Source organism: Staurois parvus, unplaced genomic scaffold, assembly GCF_062004578.1.
Source record: "Staurois parvus isolate SC_StPar_1 unplaced genomic scaffold, SC_StPar_1.0 ptg002753l, whole genome shotgun sequence".
NCBI lineage: Eukaryota > Metazoa > Chordata > Amphibia > Anura > Ranidae > Staurois > Staurois parvus.
In genome coordinates, this window is record NW_028320549.1 from 3,871,311 (window position 1) to 3,896,434 (window position 25,124).

At 53.0% G+C, this 25,124-nt stretch overlaps 1 protein-coding gene across 2 annotated transcripts in view; it reads left to right on the forward strand.

Annotated features, from left to right (window-relative positions):
* Positions 1-17,472: 17,472 nt before the first annotated feature.
* The window catches only part of LOC149429327 (coiled-coil and C2 domain-containing protein 1B-like), a 49,001-nt gene continuing 41,349 nt past the window's right edge, over positions 17,473-25,124 (forward strand). For both annotated transcript variants that reach the window (XM_089666559.1, XM_089666560.1), the window contains exon 1: positions 17,473-17,559. The gene's annotated coding sequence lies outside the window, so the exon portion shown is untranslated. The remainder of the gene's footprint in view (positions 17,560-25,124) is intronic.

Here is a 25,124-nt window from a genome sequence, read left to right on the forward strand (position 1 = left end):
ATCTGAGGTACTTTTAGGAATCATGAAGTGACGTGAAAAAATGCTGCTCTACACAAACCAATGGTACAAACCATTATATTACCAAAAAAACAAAGTGCAAAAATAATAAAGAATTATTAGAAGAAAAACTAGTAGTAGAAAAAATATTATTGAAATAAAAAATAAATATATAACCACACAAAAATAAAATATAAAAATACAGAATATATTTAGTATGAATCAAATAAAAGCCAAAAATCAAGTTCAATCAATAAAGTGTTCGTTCAGTGTACCCTCCTTTGGATAACAAAAAATATGTGCATCTGTCATCAATTCCCATGCAAAGACATCCTCCACCATATATCTGCTCACCTCACGCAGTGTGACCTCACATTATACAATGTTACGGTCTAAAAGCACTTTTGGTCCCATATGGACTCAGAAGATCAGCTTGCTGAATGAAGACTCCAAAGTATGCTCCCTCCTGATGAGCGTCTTTGCATCAGCTGTATTCCTCATTAAAAAGAACTCCTTTTAAACTTTTATTCATCAATTAAAACATATGAAATACATGTTCCGGAGGTGTATTTTGCACCAGGTATGATGAAGATCCGGTGATGCACTGATTAAACACAAGATGGCAGTATCATCTCAGCAGCAGAGTCCTGTACAAGCTCAAAAGAGACACCATCCGTAACATATTGCAAGGCAAAGCACAGGCCCACTCAATGAATGCTATTGCCTGCTGTAATGCCGTTTCAAGAGCCGTTTGTAGAGTACTACAGGCCGCTATCAGCTTATCTTTTATCCCTTTTGCTGTAAGAGCCGTTTTTGTGTTTTGTGCACCCATTTAAAAAATCATTTTAGGCCTGAAGATTACACAAAACATTATATATTTTCTGAAAGCAGATGCCTTAGAGAATAAAATATTGGTAGTTCCAATTTTTTTATGCCACACGTTATTACCACAGAGGTCTAGGAAATGCAAAATTTTAGTAAAAAACACACTTAAGTTAGTATTAGTGGACAAAAAGGCAATATACGGTATTACCCATTTTTTTGGTAGAATATAAAAGATGAGGTTGCACCAAGTAAATAGATACCCAACATGGCAAACCTTAAATTTGCATGTGCTTGAGAAATGACGACAAACATTAGTACCCTATATTTTTTATAGGTGACACTTTTAAAGCCCCTTATAGGTCATCAGTTTAGTGTTACAGAGGAGGTCTAGTGCTAGAATTATTGCTCTCAATCCGGCGTGCCCGGCGATGTGTAACGTGTGTCACAAGTGATGTTTTCATTCGTAGGTGTCCGACGTGTGCGTTTATGTCCATATGTGCAAACTGTATATGTTGGGGGGGCCTCAAAACTTTCAGGGAGGAGGGGGTTATGTGCTTGGATGTAACTTTCATTTGTTTACAATCCAAAAAAAATGTATCCACTTTAACTTTTTTTTCTGCATCACATAGGGGACAAAGTTCCCTCTGTGATTATTTTTCATGACAGGTTCTCTTTATTAAGACATGCAGGGCCCAAAAAAAAGAAACCTGCTTGCCCGCTGCAGGGCTAAACAAACAAACAAAAAAAATCCACATACCTGGCGCTCAGAACTACATGTCCCGGGTGTCGGGCAATTCAAATCGCACTCCCATGCTCTATGTAATGGAGATGAACAAAAGCAGTAGTAATTGAAGTCCAGCGTGGGTGGCAACCATGACTCCTTCCATAAATACAGTGGAGGAGTGAGCGCAGCCGCTCTAGGGCAGGAATTGTTTTATGCACAGGAACACCATGGGATTGATTAAATTGGAGAGTGTAAAATCTGGCACAGCTGTGCATAGTAGCCTTATGCAGGCTATAGACGGTTCGTTTATCAGCCGATTTTTCGTCCGAAAGAATAATTGGCCGATTTTTGCACTGTTAGTGGGGCAATGGCAGTGTCCGATTTTCAATGTTCCTCCTCATTTCATTTATCATATATACATGATTTTGCATTTCGGGTAGGAAGCGCGTGACCGCCCTACCCGCGCCGCCAATCGCGGCTGTGGGTGTCAGTCAGTGGGTCCCATCTGTTGATTACCCGCCAGAGCCTGGCGATTACCGGCAAACACTGACAGGGAGGAAGGCTGCAGTGCTTACACTGCAGCTCTCCTCCCTGTCAGTTTCCAGCACACTTTTCTGGATCAGTGTGTTATGTGAAGGACACACACCCCACCCCCTAGTAAAGCCCTACCCTCACACAGTTAACCCATTGATTGCCTCCAAAAGTTAACCCCTTCTTCCCCAGTGCCATTAGTACAGTGTCTGTGTTTTTTTTTTTGCACTGATCACTGTATTGGTGTCACTGGGGATGTCAGTGACCGCAAGTCAGTTCCCCCCCAGTGTCAGAATGTTCGCCGCAGTCCCACCATAAGTCGCTGATCGCCGCCATAAGTCGCTGATTGTTATTATTAGTATAAAAAAAAAAATTCCAGTATATATACCGTCATTTGTAAACGCTATAACTTTCACGTAAACCAATTAATTTACACGTATTGGGATTTTTTTTTTTAGCAAAGACATGTCGCAGAATTCATTTTGGTCTAAATTTATGATGAAATTTGATTTTTACATTTTTTTACTGGACATGTTTTAGAGCAAAAAGTCCAAAATATAGTTTTTTTTCTCAAAATTGTCAGCCTATTTTTTTATAGCGCAAACAATAAAAAAACGCACAGGCAATCAAATACCACCAAAAGAAAGCTCAATTTGTGGGGAAAAAAGGACGTAAATTTTATTTTGGTGCAGCATTGCATGATTGCACAATTGTTAGTTAAAGTAACGCAGTGCCATAACACAATCCACTTCTGTAACCACTTCCTGACCACCCTATAGCAGAAATAAATTACATATATATATGTGATTCTCACTGCCATGGTTTTCACACCCCTCCCAGATAGCGTCAGATTGCCCCTCAGTACACCAGTAATCACATTTAACCCCTTGATTGCCAGGAACACGCTCATACACAATAAACCTCCATTGCTAGTATAGTGTCTGAACGGATCAATATCTTTGATCAGATCAGCACTATACCAGCGTTCACATTAGTATTGTGTCCCCAAGAATGCAGCGTTAGCGGGATCAGCCGTGGCACCTTGCAGCACCTGCGTTTAGCCTCTACTCTTACCCCCCTTCTCCCCCAGCAAGTGCAATGTCAGTAGGTCACTGTCTCTTGATACATTGCACACAAAACAGCAGTGTTCGCAGAATCAGGCCTGATCTCTGCTGGCACTTGCCGGTAAATTTTGATGACCCATTACGGTTTCCGAATTTACATTTTTTTTGGGCCTAACCCTCAACATGGGCATTAATAAAAAAATTAATTGTGGTTGTATTGGTCCACAGACCCGATTCATCATATGCCCGTGTTCTCTGCTGCCATAGCCATACATAGATATGAGAATATAATGTGTTTTATGCATTTCAATGACAATACACTCTGTCATCCTCGAGGTGACCCTGAATTTGACCGGCTCCACAAAATTATGCCATTCGTAAATCACCTTAACCAAAAATTTGCAGATGTCTATACTACCCAGCAAAACATCTGCGTTGATGAGTCCCTGATTAATTTTTCTGGCCGCCGTGCATTTCAACAATTTCTCCCCAGCAAGCGTGCCAGTAATGGGGTCAAGATGTAGAAGACCTGTGAGAGGGCAACAGGCTATACTTATAAGTTTTGGATTTATTAGGGAAAAGCACCCTTGCCCTCCCACGCGCGCACACCTGTGTGCACGAGCATTGACCCTGTGCCAGTATGTAGACACCATGCATGTGAGGTTTCGCCGTGAACGTCAGATCAAGGGCAGTAATTCTAACACTAGACCTCCTCTGTAAATCTAAAATGGTAGCTTGTAAAGGCTTTTAAAATGTTGCCTATGGATATTAAAAACGTATGCAGTTTGTTGCCATTGCGCGGCACATGTACAGTTTTAAATAATGTCATGTTTGGTATCTATTTACTTGGCATACCATCATCTTTTATATTTTACCAAATAATTGGCCAATATATTGTGTTTTTGTGCATTAAAAGTAAAAAAAAGTGTATTTTTAAAAAATTTGCTTTTGAAAAATTGCTGCGAGAGTACTATGTGACATAAAAAATTGCAGCAAACAAGAGATCCCTGTGCTCAAATCCCAACAGCTAGTGCATGTATTTATCCATCAGGTGCTAAAGCTGTGTAACCAGCATGTATTGCAATATGTGTGAACTAAATATCCCTATTTATTGCATAGATTGCTTGAAAGGGTATATACCAGTGTGCAGAGGGTCCTTCAGAATTTCTAGTATAAAAATTGCAGCACCCACCATTTTATTCACTAGGGTGTCTGCTTTAAAAAAATATATAATGTTTGGGGGTTTTGATTAATTTCCTAGCAAAAATTCAGATTATTTCATGTGAACAAAAAGTGTCAGAAAAGGCTTGATCTTCAGGTGGTTAGAAGAGTGAGTGATGTGTGGCCTTTTTGGAAAGTAGACACCTCAATCTATTTGCTGAGAGGCATGTTGACTCAATAGATGAATTTATTTTTTTACCACAAGTTTTTGGAAAATGACAAAATAAAAGTTTTATTTTTTTTTTACACAAAATTGTCATTCAAATGATTTACTGCTCACACATGCCATGAATAAATGTGGAATCACCCCCCAAAATACATTCTGCTACTTCTCCCGAGTATTGGAGTACCACATGTGAGAAACATCTTGACAGTCTAGCCAAGTACAGGACCCCAAAATCCAATAAGCACCTTCAGGTTTTCAAAGGGCTTTATTTCCTCAGTACACTTCCTGACTACCTATCACAGTTTCGGAGGCCCTGAAATGCCAGGATAGCACCAAGGTGATCAAATACCACCGAAAGAAAGCTCTATTTGTGTAAAAAAAAAAAGGATGTAAATTTTGTTGGGCTGCAGCATGGCATGACCACGCAGTTATCAGTTGAATTAGTGCAGCGCCGAATAGAAAAAAGAGGCCTGGTCATTAAAGGGGTTAAATCCTCTGGAGGGCAAGTGGTTAACATGATGAAGTGTGAATGGATCCTAATGTGAATGAGAGGCTCAGGCAGATGGCTGCGACGGTATTCTAGATTGAATATATGGGATGTTGGGCTCTTCTTCTCTGAGCTCCAGTACAGCATCCTTTCTGTCTTCATGGTAACAGCACAAGCCAAAAGTGGAGGGGCACAGCTACCCCGGTGTCCCTGAAGCTAAGGGGTCATGTACATGGGGCGTTTGCAAAACTCTTTTGAATGATGGAAACTGACTGCTGGAAAACGTAGGTTAAAAAACATCAGTTTTGCTGCATTTGCATAACGCATTTAGCTGCATTTATGCACGTTTGCATTTAGAAGCTTTTTAAAAGATAACCTCAGGAGACGTACCCAAATGCCCAGAATGCACTGAAAAATAGTAAATTCACTAAAGAAGGCTATTAAAATACTGCAGGAGTTATTTTATCAAGTCATGTGGTATTTTAGTAGTGAAAAGCATGCATTAATGTTTCAGCTGTCAGCGGGATTCCCACTTGCAACTGAATGTAAAAAGAAAGAATTGCCGGCAATTAAAAAATAATTAAAAAAACAGCGTTGGGTCCCCCCTCCAGTCCATACCAAGCCCTTCAAGTCTGGTATGGATCTTGAGGGGAAGCCCAAAGCCAAAATGAAAACAAAAAAAATGGCGTGCGGCTCCCCCCAAAATCCATACCAGACCAGACCATTATCCGAGCATGCAACCCGGCAGGTCAGGAGAGGGGCCGAACCATACCAGGCCACATGCCCTCAACATGTTGATGGGAACAAGGGCCTCTTCCCCACAACCCTGGCCGGTGGTTGTGGGGGTCTGCGGGTGGGGGACTTATCAGAATCTGGAAGTCCCCTTTAGCAAGGAGGTCCCCAGATCCCCCCCCCCCCACATGAATGAGTATGGGGTACATGGTACCGCTACCCATTCACAAAAAAAAAGCTGTAGTGTGGGAAAAAAGGAGTCATTCTTTGACAAGCCCTTTAATAAAAGAATGTTCCCCGAAGTAGATCCAACGTCATTCACGTGGGGGGCAGGATCTGGGGGCTAAAGGGTGCTTCCATATTCCGATAAGCCCCCCGCCCGCAGACCCCCACAACCACCGGCCAGGGTTGTGGAGAAGAGGCCCTTGTCCCCATCAACAAAACACCCCCCATGTTGAGGGAATGTGGCCTGGTATGGGTTGGGAGGGGAGGCACTCGCGTTCACTCGCCCCCTCACCCTTTCCTGACCTGCCGGGCTGCATGCTCGGATAAGGGTCTGGTATGGATTTTGGGGGGGAACCCACACCATTTTTTTTTTTGCGTGGGACTTCCCCTTAAAATTCATACCAGACCCGAAGGGCTTGGTGTGCACAGGACGGGGGACCCCACGCCGGTTTTTTAAATTATTTTTTAATTGCCGGCAATTCTTTCTTACATTCAGCTGTCAGTGGGAATCCCGCTAACAGCTGAAACGTGATGCATGCTTTTCACTACTAAAATACCACATGACTTGATAAAATAACTCCTGCGGTATTTTAGTAGTCCTTTTTAGTGGATTCAAATTTGTTTTGAAAAAAAAATGCTATGCGGTCTCCTACCGCATACTCAGATGCGGTAGGATACCGCTTAGTGCATTGTGCCCTGGATATGGACCTGTCAAAAAATGCTTTTAAATGCAGTTAGCCACGTTTACAAGCATTTGAAACGCTAATAAAATCTACTCCTGAACGCAAGTTTGCTGCATTTAAAAAAGCGACTGTAAACTCAACTGTCTGTAAAAGACATAGTGTACATGGAACAGAAGCGTAGGCAGGACAGAATGCACAAAGAAGATGGTAAACACACAAAGCTTTATTGAACTATGAAAGGCACTCAATCAGAACAGTTCATGGCACTCCACAACATACGGCTTGTACGGACACTCACGGTAAGCGGGCTCACGGGGACTCAGCGGGACTTTCAGCACAGCTCCCACACAGCTCTCTAGGGACAACATCTGGCTCATGGGGACTCAGCGGGACTTTGGCTAGGGGTCTGACCTCAGCATAGCTTCCACATAGCTTTCTAGGGACAACATCAGGCTCACGGGGACTCAGCGGGATGTTGGCTATGGGGTCTGGCCTCAGCACAGCTCCCACACAGCTTTCTAGGGACAACATCCGGCTCCCGGGGACTCAGCAGGACCTTGGCTGTGGGGTCAGCACAGCTCCCACACAGCTTTCTAGGGACAACATCAGGCTCACAGGGGCTCAGCAGAACCTTGGCTATGGGGTCTGGCCTCAGCAGAGCTCCCACACAGCTTTCTGGGGACAACATAAGGCTCACGGGGACTCAGCGGGACCTTGGCTGTGGGGTCTGACCTCAGCACAGCTCCAACACAGCTTTCTAGGGACAACATCAGGCTCACGGGGATTCAGCGGGACCTTGGCTGTGGGGTCTGACCTCAGCACAGCTCCAACACAGCTTTCTAGGGACAACATCAGGCTCACGGGGATTCAGCGGGACCTTGGCTGTGGGGTCTGACCTCAGCACAGCTCCCACACAGCTTTCTAGGGACAACATCAGGCTCACGGGGACTCTGCGGAACCTTGGCAATGGGGTCTGATTTGGGTAGCGATGGCTCAAGCACTCAGGGGGGCACTCCAGGTAGCTATAAACCAAACACGCCATGGGGCAGTTCAAACAAGGGTAGTCTGAGCACACAATAAGGGCAGTTCATGACAAAGGTAGTCTGAGCACACAATAGGGGCAGTTCATGACAAGGCTAGTCTGACCACACAATAGGGGCAGTTCATGACAAGGGTAGTCTGAGCACACAATAGGGGCAGTTCATGACAAGGGTAGTCTGAGCACACAATAGGGGCAGTTCATGACAAGGGTAGTCTGAGCACACAATAGGGGCAGTTCATGACAAGGCTAGTCTGAGCACACAATAGGGGCAGTTCATGACAAGGGTAGTCTGAGCACACAATAGGGGCAGTTCATGACATGGGTAGTCTGAGCACACAATAGGGGCAGTTCATGACAAGGGTAGTCTGGGCACACAATAGGTGCAGTCCAGGGCACTCCGCAACATGCGGCTTGTAGGGAAACTCACAGTAGGCGGCTTGCATACACGCAGCAGCAGGCGGCTTGTAGGGACACTCACGGCAGGCGGCTTGCAGACACTCAGCAGCAGGCGGCTTGTAGGGACAGTCAGCAATGGACAGCTTCCAGGGACACTCCCAGCGGTCAGCTTCCAGGCACACTCAGCAACGGACAGTGGCCCTCACAGCTTTCCAGGGACAGCAGCGGTCAGTGAACCGAGATCCTCACAGGGCTCAGGTTTCCAGGGACAAAGCGATAAATAGCCAGGGGCCCTCACAGTGGTCAGCTTTCCAGGGACAGCAGCGATCAGCAGTCAGGGGCTGTCAGGAAAGGAGATTTTGTTTATTGTTTAACCACTTGCCGCCCAGCCACTGTAGATATACGGCAGCAGGGCGGCACTCGCAGGCAAAACCACGTTTTAAAACGTGTGTTTTGTAAACAAATAGGGGGCGCGCGCGAGGCGTGCCACCGCCGTATCTGTCCCGCCGATCACAACCGCAGATGTGAGTCGCCGGGTCACAGCCTGTCCTTAGCGGCTGTTTCCCGGCGATCGGCGGCAAACAGTGACAGACAGCACAGCTGCAGTAGCTGTGCTGTCTGTCACTTCCCTGTCAGTTTCTCTTTCTCGATCTGCCTTCTCCCGTCCAGTACACACCCCCGCCCCCTAGTAAAACACTCCCCACCAGTGCAGTACAGCATCATCATATAACTGGCATGGCGGTGATCAGGGACACTGACTGGTGACAGTATGAAAAAAAAATATATATATATTTTTTTTTTATTATTTTTAATTTTTTATTACATTTTTTTTATTTTTTTTAAGATTTTTTTTTCATATTTCACTATGACCAAAGTAGTACAATGTTACCATAGTAACATTGTACTACTTTAGGGAAGTGATCAGTATTTTTTTTTTTTACACAATTTGCTTATAGCAAAGAATTACTTTGCTATAAGCAAGCATTTACCTGAATGACATCGATTCGTTTAGGGTTTTGTTTTGTTTTTTTTTGTGCTTAGCTGTGATTTGGCCACAGCTAATCACATGACATGTGCATGTGATCGCTGTGACCATTCAAAGCTAGACACTAGTATACAATGGATGGCATGAATGAAACCATCCATTGTATACAACTGTCATGTGACCTGCTGTGATTGGTCACAGAAGGTCACATGGTACTGGCAACGGCGCCGATACTCAGATCTGTCATCGGCCGTGTCCGAGGTACACGGTCGGTGACAGATCGCGCCGCTGCGCGGCTCTGCAAGTGCGAAAACTGCGCATGTGTGGGAGGACGCTAAATGGCGTCCACCCCGGAAATCTAGTGCATTTTTGCGGCCGCCAAATGGCCATTGGCCGGGCGGCTAATGGTTAACAGGCCTTTATGGCCACATTAGACTTATTTCAACATACATGATAAACATACATTACGCAGACCAAGGATAGCAGACCTTCAGGTCCATGCAGCCTTTCTTCAATAATCCAACTCAGTCAAAATCTAAAGGGAGTGCAATGAAAGGAAGAAAACAGAATAGTTGCCAACACCCAGAGATCAACAAGCAGCAACCACAGGCCTAATATTCCTCCACACCCTTATCCAGACCCTTCGCCGCCACCTGTCTCTCTGAAGTTTGAAGTTTGCTAGAGAGCGTTTGGATGATCCAGAAGAGGACTGGGAGAATGTCATATGGTCAGATGAAACCAAAATAGAACTGTTTGGTAGAAACACAACTCGTCATGTTTGGAGGAGAGAGAATGCTGAGTTGCATCCAAGGAACACCATACCTACTGTGAAGCATGGGGGTGGCAACATCATGCTTTGGGGCTGTTTCTCCGCAAAGGGACCAGGACGACTGATCCATGTACAGGACAGAATGAATGGGGCCATGTATTGTGAGATTTTGAGTGCAAACCTCCTTCCATCAGCAAGGGCATTGAAGATGAAACGTGGCTGGGTCTTCCAACATGACAATGATCCCAAACATACCGCCCGGGCAATGAAGGAGTGGCTTCGTAAGAAGCATTTCAAGGTCCTGCAGTGGCCTAGCCAGTCTCCAGATCTCAACCCCATAGCAAACCTTTGGAGGGAGTTGAAAGTCCGTGTTGCCCAGCGACAGCCCCAAAACATCACTGCTCTAGAGGAGATCTGCATGGAGGAATGGGCCAACATACCAGCAACAGTGTGTGCCAACCTTGTGAAGACTTGCAGGAAACATCTGATCTCTGTCATGGCCAACAAAGGATATATAACAAAGTATTGAGATGAACTTTTGATATTGACCAAATACTTCTTTTCCACCATAATTTGCAAATAAATTCTTTCCAAATCAGCCAATGTGATTGTCTGGATTTGTTTTCTCATTTTGTCTCTCATAGTTGAGGTCTACCTATGATGCCAATTACAGGCCTCTTTCATCTTTTTAAGTGGGAGAATTTGCACAATTGGTGGCTGACTAAATACTTTTTTGCCCCACTGTATATTTCCTCAAACCTCTGCCAGAAGAGATCCAGAAGTGCTGGTCTCATAAAGGACACATCATATTCTCCCGTACCCACAGGAGCAATGAAGGCATAGATTTCAGTAGCCTGAAATCCCATTTCCAGGACCCTATCTATGACCTCCCTTCGGCTTAGAGGGGGGCCCACCCCGGTCCACTTTAGTTGGACTACATTCTTCCGTACCGCCAAGGTTGGAAGATGCCCAGTCCGTGCTTGGGGAGGCCTAACCTTGCCTTGGCCACCTCTCACAGCCGCCAAGTAGCTCAAGGCAGGCTGGACCACCGGGGTGCCCACCACAGAGGCACCTGGAACTGGGGGGGCCGCACCGGGGGCAGCAGGACCTGGAGGGATAGGCCCAGGTATAACAGGACCAGACGGGCCTTGAGGACCCGCATTTACAGGGGGGGCCCGCCGGGGCCAGACCTGGGGAAACAGGAACACCAGCAAGGGGACCCGGGGGGGTAGGCGAGTCCCACACAGAGTCCCCGGTCAGCAGTTCACCCGCCTTTGCCAGGAATCCAAGTTCCGCCAAGCTGGAAATGCGCTCCAGTTTGACGTATGCGCCCGCTCCTTCAGGACTGGCTTCGCCGGTTTGCGTGGCACTATGTCATCCACTTCCCCTTCTGAGTCGTCTGACGTAAACCTGAAGCGATCCGCATGTAACCCCGGCTCCACTCCCGCCGAGAAGCTCAGCGCTCCGGCCTCCTCCGCCTCCTCCATCAGAGTTCCCCAATCAGCGGACCGCTGACCCGGGGGGAGGGAGTCTGAGACTCCCGGGTCAGCGGCGTCTTCCTTAACTGGATCCGCCATTTGCTGGGAGGATGCAGCTGGCCCAGCCTGCCCCTGCACCGGCTCACCTTCCTTCACTGATGAGACGTCTGATAGCTCCTCCATGGAGGAGACCTCTTCCACCAGGCCCCTTGCTGCAGCCACTCTCCTGCTCCTTGCGGCCTTGAAGCGGGTCTCGTTCTGATAACTCTCCCTCAGCACTCCACTTTTCTTTTTCAGGGCTGCCACGTACATGCTTTGGAGGGCCACCCGCTTTTTCCAATGCCTCCAGGCCCGGCTTCATCAACGGACGTTTTGAGCTCCAGGCTCTGTCATATGATTGACGAAGCTTTTTGAGCTCCAGACTCAATTTCCCCAACTTTGTTTCCTCCTTCTCGATCATCCTGACACGGGTCGCCACCCTGTCACGGTAAGCGCTGTAATCCTCCCCTTTCCCTGGGGCTGTTCCCAGGTCCTCTATGGCTGGAAATTTGGGACCGGTACTAGGCTCCTCCAGGGGCATATCAACGCTGGGCCCAAGACCAGGATCCGCCATCCTCCCTGGTCTTGAGCAGAGCACTTTAGCCCCAGGCTTCTCGGCCCTTCCTGGAGCTCACCAGCACAACCTCTCTCAGGAAAAGACTCACTGCTGGTGGTGCTGATGGGCTCACCTGCCGTGTGGGCTGCAGTATCAGTTCTCACCAGCAGGTGCTTTTCAGCAGCCAGTATCTCACTCCTGCAATCAAGCCATCACCTGAGGCTGATTGCAGGAGGTGTATTTAAGCAGTACCAAGCCTGCAATCAGTGCCTTGGTGTTTTCCCATGAGCCCTGAACCTGTATCCTGTCTTCTACCTGCTTGACTCTCCTGCTCGATTCTGACCACAACTGTACTCTGCCTGCACCAACCCGGCTCTGCTCCTGACTTTGGCTTTTCCTACTGATTCTGTACCACGCTGCCCGCCTGTTGATGACCTAGCTCTCCTTTTTGACTGTCTGTTTGCCTGTCCCTCTGTGCCATATCTGCCCGATTGTTCCTGACCCGGCCTGCCTGACCACTCCACCTCTCCAGCCCTGACTACGCCTGTGTTCTTGAACATATTGATATTAGTTGAAGGTTTGGTTTTTGTTTGCACTGTGCGTTTTTGTATATTTGTGCAGCTCTTAAAAAATTATATTATTATTACATCATTCCTGAAGCCTGCTGTTCCCTGTGTCAGTCCACACATCTCTGGTCATACCCGGATCCTTTACAGGGGCCCTCACAACGACCAGCTTTCCAGGAACAGCAGCGATTAGCAGGAAGGGGCCCTCACAGCGGCCAACTTTCCAGGGACAGCACCGATCAGTAGACAGGGACCCTCGCAGCGGCCAGCTTTCCAGGGACAGCAGCGATCAGTAGACAGGGACCCTCGCAGTGGCCAGCTTTCCAGGGCCTGCAGCGATTAGTAGACAGGGGCCCTCACAGCGGCCAGCTTGCCAGGGACAGCAGCGGGAGTCCTGGCTGTGGGGTCTGGCCTCAGCGCAGACCCCACACAGCACTTCTCCGGAGCGCAGGGGATCAACACAGGCTTGCAGGTGCTCAACAGGGTCTTGGCTGTGGGGTCTGGCCTCAGCACAGACCCCGCACAGCACCCTGTCCCGAGGGGGGATCGAGCATACACGCACCGCATTGCCGGGGCGATGAGGCACGCCCCCTTGACACGGGCCACGCTCTCGAGAGCGCAGCCTTTGTCTCTGGCATGGGACATGGGTACGGATAGTTGGCACTGACTGGCAGCACTGCTGGGCATTGACTGGTGCAATTGCTGGGCACTGACTGGCAGCACAGACTGATGGCACTGCGAGGCTGCACTGATAGGCACAGGTAGGTGGCTCTGCTGGGCACAGGTAGGTGGCACTGCTAGGCAAAACTAGTGGTTGGCACTGCTGGGCACTGATCATCAGGGCACTGATCATCACTGCCCTGATGATCGTTGCCGATCCCTGCTCTGACAACTGCCAGTTCTCGGCAGTACTTTCCTCATGCTCTGACAGTGTGAGGAAAGTGCAGCCGAGAACCTGTAGCGGCAAGATATGTCTCCCATGAAGATCTGTCTCCCATGAAGCGACTGCGCATGTCCCGGTTTTAGGCATAAGAAGCCGATCGCGGTCTGTAGCACGGAGCTGCCACAGTTAACCCCTTTTAGGCTGGATTACACTTACACGCACCGCTGAGTCTGATCCCTCGGATCACTAGGAGCCGACGATGTTCCCGCAAGATGGTTCTAAGCTGCGTATTGGGGAACATCAAGGATCGGAGAGAGGACAGTTACATAGGGGAGGGGGATTGTGACATGGGAAGTAAAGTCACATGTGGGGAGGACAGTGACATGGGGGGGGTGACATGTGGGGGGATCAGTGACATGTGGGGGCCATAACATGTGTGGGGGGGCCGTGACATGGGGGCATGACATGCGGAGGACAGTGACATGTGGGGGGCCAGTGACATGGGGGGGTGAATGACATGGGGAGGACAGTGACATGTGGGGGGAGGACGGGGGGGCGTGACATGGGGAGGACAGTGACGTGGGGGGAGGACAGCGGGGGGCGTGACATGGGGAGGACAGTGACATGTGGGGGGAGGACAGGGGGGGGCGTGACATGGGAAGGAAAGTGACATGGGGAGGACAGTGACATTTGGTGGGGTCAGTGACATGGGGAGGACAGTGACACATGGTGGGGTCAGTGACATGGAGAGGACAGTGACATGAAGGGGGCAGTGACATGGGGGGCCTCACATGGGGAGGACAGTGACATTTGAGAGGCAGTGACATGGGGAGGACAGTGACATTGGGGGGGGCAGTGAAATGGGGGAGGTCAGTGACATGAGGGGGGCACTGACATGGAGAGGACAGTGACATGAAGGGGGCAGTAACATGGGGGGCCTCACATGGGGAGGACAGTGACATTTGAGAGGCAGTGACATGGGGAGGACAGTGACATTGGGGGGGACAGTGGGGCATTGGTGGGGGCCATGACATGGAGAGGACAGTAACATGAAGGGGGGCAGTGACTTTGGGGGCCTCACATGGGGAGGACAGTGACATTTGAGGAGTAGTGACATGGGGAGGACAGTGATATTGTGGAGGACAGTGACATGGGGAGGGGGCAGTGACATGGGGAGGACAGTGGCATTGGGGTGGGCCATGACTGGGGGAGGTCAGTGACATTGGGGGGCAGTGACATGGGGAGGACAGTGACATGGGGGGGGGCATGACCTGGGGAGGACAGTGACATGGGGGGCACTGACATGGGGAGGACAGTGACATGTGGGGCGAGGACAGGGGGGGGGCATGACATGGGGAGGAAACTGACATGGGGAGGACAGTGACATTTGGTGGGGTCAGTGACATGGGGAGGACAGTGACATTTGGGGGGGTAAGTGACATGGGGGGCAGTGGCATGGGGAGTACATTGAAATTGGGGGGGCAGTGACATGGGGAGGACAGTGGCATTGGTGGGGGCCATGACATGGAGAGGACAGTGACTTGGGGGGTAAGTGACATGGCGTGTCCATAACATGGGGGTGGGGCAGTGACATGGGGGGAGCATGACATGCGGAGGGCAGTGACATGTGGGGTGCAAGTGATATGAGAGGGGAAAAAAGACAAGGGGAGGACAGTGACATGTGGGGGGAGGATGGGGGGCGTGACATGGAGAGGACAGTGACATGAAGCGGGCAGTGACATGGGGGGCATGACATGGGGAGGACAGTGACATTTGAGAGGCAGTGACATGGGGAGGACAGTGACATTGGGGGGGGCAGTAACATGGGGAGGACAGTGACATTGGGGGGGGGGGGCAGTAACATGGGGAAGACAGTGACATTGGGGGGACAGTGGGGCATTGGTGGGGGCCATGACATGGAGAGGACAGTGACATGAAGGAGGGCAGTGACTTTGGGGGCCTCACATGGGGAGGACAGTGACATTTGGGGAGTAGTGACATGGGGAGGACAGTGATATTGTGGAGGACAGTGACATGGGGAGGGGGCAGTGACATGGGGAGGACAGTGACATTGGGGGGACAGTGATATGGGGAGGACAGTGGCATTGGGGTGGGCCATGACTGGGGGAGGTCAGTGACATTGGGGGGCAGTGACATGGGGAGGACAGTGGCATTGGGGTGGGCCGTGAAATGGGGAGGACAGTGACATGGGGGGGGGGGCACTGACATGGGGGAGGTCAGTGACATTGGGGGCGCAGTGACATGGGGAGGACAGTGACATTTGGGGAGTAGTGACATGGGGAGGACAGTGATATTGTGGAGGACAGTGACATGGGGGGGCAATGACATGGGGAGGACAGTGACATTGGGGGGACAGTGATATGGGGAGGACAGTAGCATTGGGGTGGGCCATGACTGGGGGAGGACAGTGACATTGGGGGGGGGGCAGTGATATGGGGAGGACAGTGGCATTGGGGTTGGCCATGACATGGGGGGGCACTGACATGGGGAGGACAGTGACATGGGGGGGGCATGACATGGGGAGGACAGTGACATGTGGGGGGGCAGTGACATTGGAGGGGGGACATGACATGGGGAGGACAGTGACATGGGGGGCACTGACATAGGGAGGACAGTGACATGGGGAGGACAGTAACGTGAGGGGGGAGCAGTGACATGGGGAGGACAGTGACATGAGTGGGGGCACTGACATGGAGAGTACAGTGACATAAAGGGGGCAGTGACATGGGGGGCCTCACATGGGGAGGACAGTAACATTTGGGGGGCAGTGACATGGGGAGGACAGTGACATTGGGGGGGCAGTGACCTGTCATACCCCCACATGTCACTGCACCCCCACATGTTATGCCCCCCTATGTCATTGAACCCCCCCACATCAGTGGCCTCCCCATGTCACGGCCCCCCTATGTCACTGACCCCCCGCACATGTCACTGTCCTCCCCATGTCACTTCCCACTCTCGTGTCACTGTCCTCCCCATATCACTTTCCTCCTCATGTCACGCCCCCCTCTCCTCCCCCCACATGTCACTGTCCACCCCATGTCATTCCCCCCTCACGTTACTGCCCCCCCCACATGTCACTGTCATCCACATGTCATGCCCACCCATGTCACTGCCCCACCCCCATGTTATGGCCCCCCATGTCACTGACCCCCCCCACATGTCACTGTCCTCTCCATGTCATCGCTCCCACCAATGCCACTGTCCTCCCCATGTCACTGTCCCCCCAATGTCAATGCACTCCCCATGCCTCTGCCCCCCCCCCCCCCCCAAGTGGTCTTAATTGGGTCGTGTAGCGCCCCCACGGGCCGTGGCGGAGTATAATGAGGGAGGGGAGAGTAGTGTGAATTGGGTCGTGTGGCGCCCCCACGGGCTGTGGCGGAGTATAATGAGGGAGGAGAGAGTTCTCTGAATTGGGTCGTTTAGCACGCTCACATACCGTGGCAACATAAAACATATGGTGAGGAGAGACATCCTAGGCCCCTCTCTACCAGGTTCCTTATGCTGACATATGCCACACCACCCAATGGGCAGGATCAGACTGGGAGGACGAACCTGGCTAGCCGCACTCCTCAATTTTATACGTGTGGTGATTGGCTTTTTGCTCAAGACCCCTCAGCAGACAGAGTAGACAGAATGACCCCCCACATCTGCAAGTGGGAATGACATATGTACGGAACCTAGTAGAGACTCTCTCCTCACCTTAATTCTATAGTGTTCCGACTCTTTATATAGTGCTCCACAATCTGTGAGGTTCAGCTCACGGAGAGCTGAGAGCCTATCAATCTCATTCCCTTTATTCCTAGACATGTCTGCTCTGATGTATGTGTAGATGTATACCTCCTACACCGAATACCATACTCATACATGACACACAACCGCTCAGCCTTCACCCCCGGATCATACACCGGCATACCCACAATCCTTTGCGACATTTATGTAAATGAGATGGGCGGAGACTACCAATCAGAAAACGGGGGCGTGGCAGCAGTGCATGGGGGCGGTGCGGCAAAGCCTTAGGGCGGCATCCCTATGTCCTCCCATTGAACATTTTAGGGGGCGTGGCTTTCAGCCATAAACGGATGTGATAGGCTGCCCTCCTTTCTACTTCCCGGTCACCTCGGTTTCCACCATGGCGGCGCTCAGGCACCTGGTTTGCAGTGGCAGAGGTGAGTATCCCCATGAAGATGGATCTCTCTGACGCTTGTGCGCATGTCACTGTTTTCGGCAGAAGTAGCCGATCGCCATCCATAGCACAGAACTGCCACAGTTAACCCCTTTTAGGCTGCACTGCTGAGTACACGCACCGCTGAAGCTGATGCCGCAGATCAATAGTCGACGCTCGCTCGGAGACACATCTTCATTGGGATCTTGGGATCTTCATTGGGACTCATCTTGCCGCTACGCCAGCAATTGCATTTCCCTGTAATCAGTGCTATAAACAAAGAAGACCGTCAATTTTGGGGAACATTTTTTTTTTACTTTTTGCTATAAAATACATCCAATAAACAAATTTAAAAAGTCAAATTTCATACATTTAGGCCAAAAAATATTCTGCTGCATGTGTTTTGCTATAAAATCCCACTAGGTGTAAATGTATTGGTTGAATGGCAGCGCAGGTAGGATGGTGTGCGCGTTCTCTACCCAAGGCATGAATGTGCAGGCATCGCACAGACCCCTCTTGGGGCCTGAGGGGGCAGGCATCGCACAGACCCCTCTTGGGGCCTGAGGGGGCAGGCATCGCACAGACCCCTCTTGGGGCCTGAGGGGGCAGGCATCGCACAGACCCCTCTGGGGGCCAGTGGGAGCCGTCATCGCACAGACCCCTCTCGGGGCCTGAGCGTGCAGGCATCGCACAGAGCTCTCTCGGGACCCTTCTTTTGGTCTGAGGGTGCAGGCATCCGGGACCCTTCTTTGGGTCTGAAGGTGTAGGCATTGGGACCCTTCTTTGGGTCTGAGGGTGCAGGCATCGGGACCCTTTTTTGGGTCTGAGGGTGCACGCATCGGGACCCTTCTTGGGGTCTGAGGGTGCACTCATCGGGACCCTTCTTGGGGTCTGAGGGTGCAGGCATCTGGACCCATCTAGGGATCTTAAGGTGCAGGCATTGGGACCCTTCTAGGGATCTGAGGGTGCACGCATTGGTACCTTTCTTTGGGTCTGAGGATGCAGGCATCGGGACCCATGTAGGGTCTGTGGGTGCAGGCATCGGGACCCTCCTTGGGGTCTGTGTGTGCAGGCATCGGGACCCTCCTTGGGGTCTGTGTGTACAGGCATCGGGACCCTCCTTGGGGTCTGTGTGTGCAGGCATCGGGACCCTCCTTGGGGTCTGTGTGTGCAGCATCGGGACCCTCCTTGGGGTCTGTGGGTGCAGGCATCGGGACCCTCCTTGGGGTCTGTGGGTGCAGGCATCGGGACCCTTATAGGGGTCTGAGGGTGCAGGCATCGGCACCCTCCTTGGGGTCTGAGGGTGCAGGCATCGGGAACCTTCTTTGGGTCTGAGGATGCAGGCATCGGGACCCATGTAGGGTCTATGGGTGCAGGCATCGGGACCCTCCTTGGGGTCTGTGGGTGCAGGCATCGGGACCCTTGTTAGGGGTCTGAGGGTGCAAGCTTCGGGAACCTTCTAGGGGTCTGAGGGTGCAGGCATCGGGACTCTTATAGGGGTCTGAGGGTGCAGGCATCGGGACCCTTCTTTGGGTCTGAGGGTGCAGGCATCGAGACCCTTCTTTGGGTCTGAGGGTGCAGGCATCGGGAACCTTCTTTGGGTCTGAGGTTGCAGGCATCGGGACCCTTCTTGGGGTCTGAGGGTTCAGGCATCGGGACCCTTCTTGGGGTCTGAGGGTTCAGGCATCGGGACCCTTCTTTGGGTCTGAGGGTGCAGGCATCGGGACCCTTCTAGGGATCTGAGGGTGCAGGCATCGGGACCCTTCTAGGGGTCTGACGGTGCAGGCATCGAGATCCTTCTAGGGGTCTGACGGTGCAGGCATCGGGACCCTTCTAGGGGTCTGAGGCTGCTGGCATCGGGACCTTTCTTTTGGTCTGAGGGTGCAGGCATCTGGACCCTTCTAGGGGTCTGACGGTGCAGGCATCGAGATCCTTCTAGGGGTCTGACGGTGCAGGCATCGGGACTCTTCTAGGGGTCTGAGGCTGCTGGCATCGGGACCTTTCTTTTGGTCTGAGGGTGCAGGCATCGGGACCCATGTAGGGTCTGTGGGTGCAGGCATCGTTACCCTCCTTGAGGTCTGAGGGTGCAGGCATCGAGACCCTTCTTTGGGTCTGAGGATGCAGGCATCGAGACCCTTCTTTGGGTCTGAGGATGCAGGCATCGGGACCCTTATAGGGGTCTGAGGATGCAGGCATCGGGTCCCTTCTAGGGGTCTTAGGGTGCAGGCATCGGGACCCTTCTAGAGGTCTGAGGGTGCAGGCATCGGGACCCTTCTTTGGGTCTGTGGGTGCAGGCATCGTGACCCATGTGGGGTCTGTGGGTGCAGGCATCAGATCCCTTCTTTTGGTCTGAGGGTGCAGGCATCGGGACCCTTCTTTGGGTCTGAGGGTGCAGGCATCGGGACACTTCTTGGGGTCTGAGGGTGCAGGCATCGGGACCCTTCTTTGGGTCTGAGGGTGCAGGCATCGGGACACTTCTTGGGGTCTGTGGGTGCAGGCATCGGGACCCTTCGTGGGGTCTAAGGGTGCAGGCATCGGGACCCTTCTAGGAGTCTGAGGGTGCAGGCATCGGGACCCTCCTTTGGGTCTTTGGGTGCAGGCTTCGGGACCCTTCTTTGGGTCTGAGGATGCAGGCATCGGGACCCATGTAGGGTCTGTGGGTGCAGGCATCGGGACCCTCCTTGGGGTCTGTGTGTGCAGGCATCGGGACCCTCCTTGGGGTCTGTGTGTGCAGGCATCGGGACCCTCCTTGCGTCTGTGGGTGCAGGCATCGGGACCCTTATAGGGGTCTGAGGGTGCAGGCATCGGCACCCTCCTTGGGGTCTGAGGGTGCAGGCATCGGGAACCTTCTTGGGGTCTGAGGATGCAGGCATCGGGACCCATGTAGGGTCTATAGGTGCAGGCATCGGGACCCTCCTTGGGGTCTGTGGGTGCAGGCATCGGGACCCTTGTTAGGGGTCTGAGGGTGCAAGCTTCGGGAACCTTCTAGGTGTCTGAGGGTGCAGGCATCGGGACCCTTCTTTGGGTCTGAGGGTGCAGGCATCGGGACCCTTCTTTGGGTCTGAGGGTGCAGGCATCGGGACCCTTCTTTGGGTCTGAGGGTGCAGGCATCGGGACCCTTCTTTGGGTCTGAGGGTGCAGGCATCGGGACCCTTCTTTGGGTCTGAGGGTGCAGGCATCGGGAACCTTCTTTGGGTCTGAGGTTGCAGGCATCGGGACTCTTCTTGGGGTCTGAGGGTTCAGGCATCGGGACCCTTCTTTGGGTCTGAGGGTGCAGGCATCGGGACCCTTCTAGGGATCTGACGGTGCAGGCATCGGGACCCTTCTAGGGATCTGACGGTGCAGGCATCGGGACCCTTCTAGGGGTCTGAGGCTGCTGGCATCGGGACCTTTCTTTTGGTCTGAGGGTGCAGGCATCCGGACCCTTCTAGGGGTCTGACGGTGCAGGCATCGGGACCCTTATAGGGGTCTGAGGATGCAGGCATCGGGTCCCTTCTAGGGGTCTTAGGGTGCAGGCATCGGGACCCTTCTAGAGGTCTGAGGGTGCAGGCATCGGGACCCTTCTTTGGGTCTGTGGGTGCAGGCATCGTGACCCATGTGGGGTCTGTGGGTGCAGGCATCAGATCCCTTCTTTTGGTCTGAGGGTGCAGGCATCGGGACCCTTCTTTGGGTCTGAGGGTGCAGGCATCGGGACACTTCTTGGGGTCTGAGGGTGCAGGCATCGGGACCCTTCTTTGGGTCTGAGGGTGCAGGCATCGGGACACTTCTTGGGGTCTGTGGGTGCAGGCATCGGGACCCTTCGTGGGGTCTAAGGGTGCAGGCATCGGGACCCTTCTAGGAGTCTGAGGGTGCAGGCATCGGGACCCTCCTTTGGGTCTTTGGGTGCAGGCTTCGGGACCCTTCTTTGGGTCTGAGGATGCAGGCATCGGGACCCATGTAGGGTCTGTGGGTGCAGGCATCGGGACCCTCCTTGGGGTCTGTGTGTGCAGGCATCGGGACCCTCCTTGGGGTCTGTGTGTGCAGGCATCGGGACCCTCCTTGCGTCTGTGGGTGCAGGCATCGGGACCCTTATAGGGGTCTGAGGGTGCAGGCATCGGCACCCTCCTTGGGGTCTGAGGGTGCAGGCATCGGGAACCTTCTTGGGGTCTGAGGATGCAGGCATCGGGACCCATGTAGGGTCTATAGGTGCAGGCATCGGGACCCTCCTTGGGGTCTGTGGGTGCAGGCATCGGGACCCTTGTTAGGGGTCTGAGGGTGCAAGCTTCGGGAACCTTCTAGGTGTCTGAGGGTGCAGGCATCGGGACCCTTCTTTGGGTCTGAGGGTGCAGGCATCGGGACCCTTCTTTGGGTCTGAGGGTGCAGGCATCGGGACCCTTCTTTGGGTCTGAGGGTGCAGGCATCGGGACCCTTCTTTGGGTCTGAGGGTGCAGGCATCGGGACCCTTCTTTGGGTCTGAGGGTGCAGGCATCGGGAACCTTCTTTGGGTCTGAGGTTGCAGGCATCGGGACTCTTCTTGGGGTCTGAGGGTTCAGGCATCGGGACCCTTCTTTGGGTCTGAGGGTGCAGGCATCGGGACCCTTCTAGGGATCTGACGGTGCAGGCATCGGGACCCTTCTAGGGATCTGACGGTGCAGGCATCGGGACCCTTCTAGGGGTCTGAGGCTGCTGGCATCGGGACCTTTCTTTTGGTCTGAGGGTGCAGGCATCCGGACCCTTCTAGGGGTCTGACGGTGCAGGCATCGGGACTCTTCTAGGGGTCTGAGGATGCTGGCATGGGGACCTTTCTTTTGGTCTGAGGGTGCAGGCATCGGGACCCATGTAGGGTCTGTGGGTGCAGGCATAGTTACCCTCCTTGAGGTCTGAGGGTGCAGGCATCGAGACCCTTCTTTGGGTCTGAGGATGCAGGCATCAGGACCCTTATAGGGGTCTGAGGGTGCAGGCATCGGGACCCTTCTTTGGGTCTGAGGATGCAGGCATCGGGTCCCTTCTAGGGGTCTTAGGGTGCAGGCATCGGGACCCTTCTAGAGGTCTGAGGGTGCAGGCATCGGGACCCTTCTTTGGGTCTGAGGGTGCAGGCATCGGGACCCTTCTTTGGGTCTGAGGGTGCAGGCATCGGGACACTTCTTGGGGTCTGAGGGTGCAGGCATCGGGACCCTTCTAGGAGTCTGAGGGTGCAGGCATCGGGACCCTCCTTTGGGTCTTTGGGTGCAGGCTTCGGGACCCTCCTTTGGGTCTCTGGGTGCAGGCTTCGGGACCCTCCTTTGGGTCTCTGGGTGCAGGCATCGGGACCCATGTGGGGTCTTTGGGTGCGGGCACCGGGACCCTTCTTTGGGTCTGAGGGTGCCGGCATCGTGACCCATGTGGGGTCTGTGGGTGCAGGCATCGGGACACTTCTTTGGGTCTGAGGGTGCAGGCATCGGAACACTTCTTGGGGTCTGAGGGTGCAGGCATCGGGACCCTTCTTTGGGTCTGAGGGTGCAGGCATCGGGACCCTTCTTTGGGTCTGAGGGTGCAGGCATCGGGACACTTCTTGGGGTCTGAGGGTGCAGGCATCGGGACCCTTCTTTGGGTCTGAGGGTGCAGGCATCGGGACACTTCTTGGGGTCTGAGGGTGCAGGCATCGGGACCCTTCATGGGGTCTAAGGGTGTAGGCATCGGGACCCTTCTAGGAGTCTGAGGGTGCAGGCATCGGGACCCTCCTTTGGGTCTTTGGGTGCAGGCTTCGGGACCCTTCTTTGGGTCTGTGTGTGCAGGCATCGGGACCCATGTAGGGTCTGTGTGTGCAGGCATCGGGACCCTCCTTGGGGTCTGTGTGTGCAGGCATCGGGACCCTCCTTGGGGTCTGTGGGTGCAGGCATCGGGACCCTTATAGGGGTCTGAGGGTGCAGGCATCAGCACCCTCCTTGGGGTCTGAGGGTGCAGGCATCGGGAACCTTCTTTGGGTCTGAGGATGCAGGCATCGGGACCCATGTAGGGTCTATGGGTGCAGGCATCGGGACCCTCCTTTGGGTCTGTGGGTGCAGGCATCGGGACCCTTGTTAGGGGTCTGAGGGTGCAAGCTTCGGGAACCTTCTAGGGGTCTGAGGGTGCAGGCATCGGGACCCTTCTTTGGGTCTGAGGGTGCAGGCATCGGGACCCTTCTTTGGGTCTGAGGGTGCAGGCATCGGGACCCTTCTTTGGGTCTGAGGGTGCAGGCATCGGGACCCTTCTTTGGGTCTGAGGGTGCAGGCATCGGGACCCTTCTTTGGGTCTGAGGGTGCAGGCATCGGGACCCTTCTTTGGGTCTGAGGGTGCAGGCATCGGGACCCTTCTTTGGGTCTGAGGTTGCAGGCATCGGGACCCTTCTTGGGGTCTGAGGGTTCAGGCATCGGGACCCTTCTTTGGGTCTGAGGGTGCAGGCATCGGGACCCTTCTTTGGGTCTGAGGGTGCAGGCATCGGGACCCTTCTAGGGATCTGAGGGTGCAGGCATCGGGACCCTTCTAGGGATCTGACGGCGCAGGCATCGAGATCCTTCTAGGGGTCTGACGGTGCAGGCATCGGGACCCTTCTAGGGGTCTGACGGTGCAGGCATCGGGACCCTTCTAGGGGTCTGAGGCTGCTGGCATCGGGACCTTTCTTTTGGTCTGAGGGTGCAGGCATCCGGACCCTTCTAGGGGTCTGACGGTGCAGGCATCAAGATCCTTCTAGGGGTCTGAGGCTGCTGGCATCGGGACCTTTCTTTTGGTCTGAGGGTGCAGGCATCGGGACCCATGTAGGGTCTGTGGGTGCAGGCATCGTTACCCTCCTTGAGGTCTGAGGGTGCAGGCATCGAGACCCTTCTTTGGGTCTGAGGATGCAGGCATCGGGACCCTTATAGGGGTCTGAGGGTGCAGGCATCGGGACCCTTCTTTGGGTCTGTGGATGCAGGCATCGTGACCCTTCTTTGGGTCTGTGGGTGCAGGCATCGTGACCCATGTGGGGTCTGTGGGTGCAGGCATCAGATCCCTTCTTTTGGTCTGAGGGTGCAGGCATCGGGACCCTTCTTTGGGTCTGAGGGTGTAGGCATCGGGACCCTTCTTGGGGTCTGAGGGTGTAGGCATCGGGACCCTTCGTGGGGTCTAAGGGTGCAGGCATCGGGACCCTTCTAGGAGTCTGAGGGTGCAGGCATCGGGACCCTCCTTTGGGTCTTTGGGTGCAGGCTTCGGGACCCTCCTTTGGGTCTCTGGGTGCAGGCATCGGGACCCTCCTTTGGGTCTCTGGGTGCAGGCATCGGGACCCATGTGGGGTCTTTGGGTGCGGGCACCGGGACCCTTCTTTGGGACTGAGGGTGCCGGCATCGTGACCCATGTGGGGTCTGTGGGTGCAGGCATCGGGGCCCTTCTTGGGGTCTGAGGGTGCAGGCATCGGGACCCTTCTAGGGGTCTGAGGGTGCAGGCATCGGGACCCTTCTTTAGGTCTGAGGGTGCAGGCATCGGGACCCATGTGGGGTCTGTGGGTGAAGGCATCAGAACCCTTCTTTGGGTCTGAGGGTGCAGGCATCGGGACCCTTCTTTGGGTCTGAGGGTGAAGGCATCGGGACCCTTCTTGGG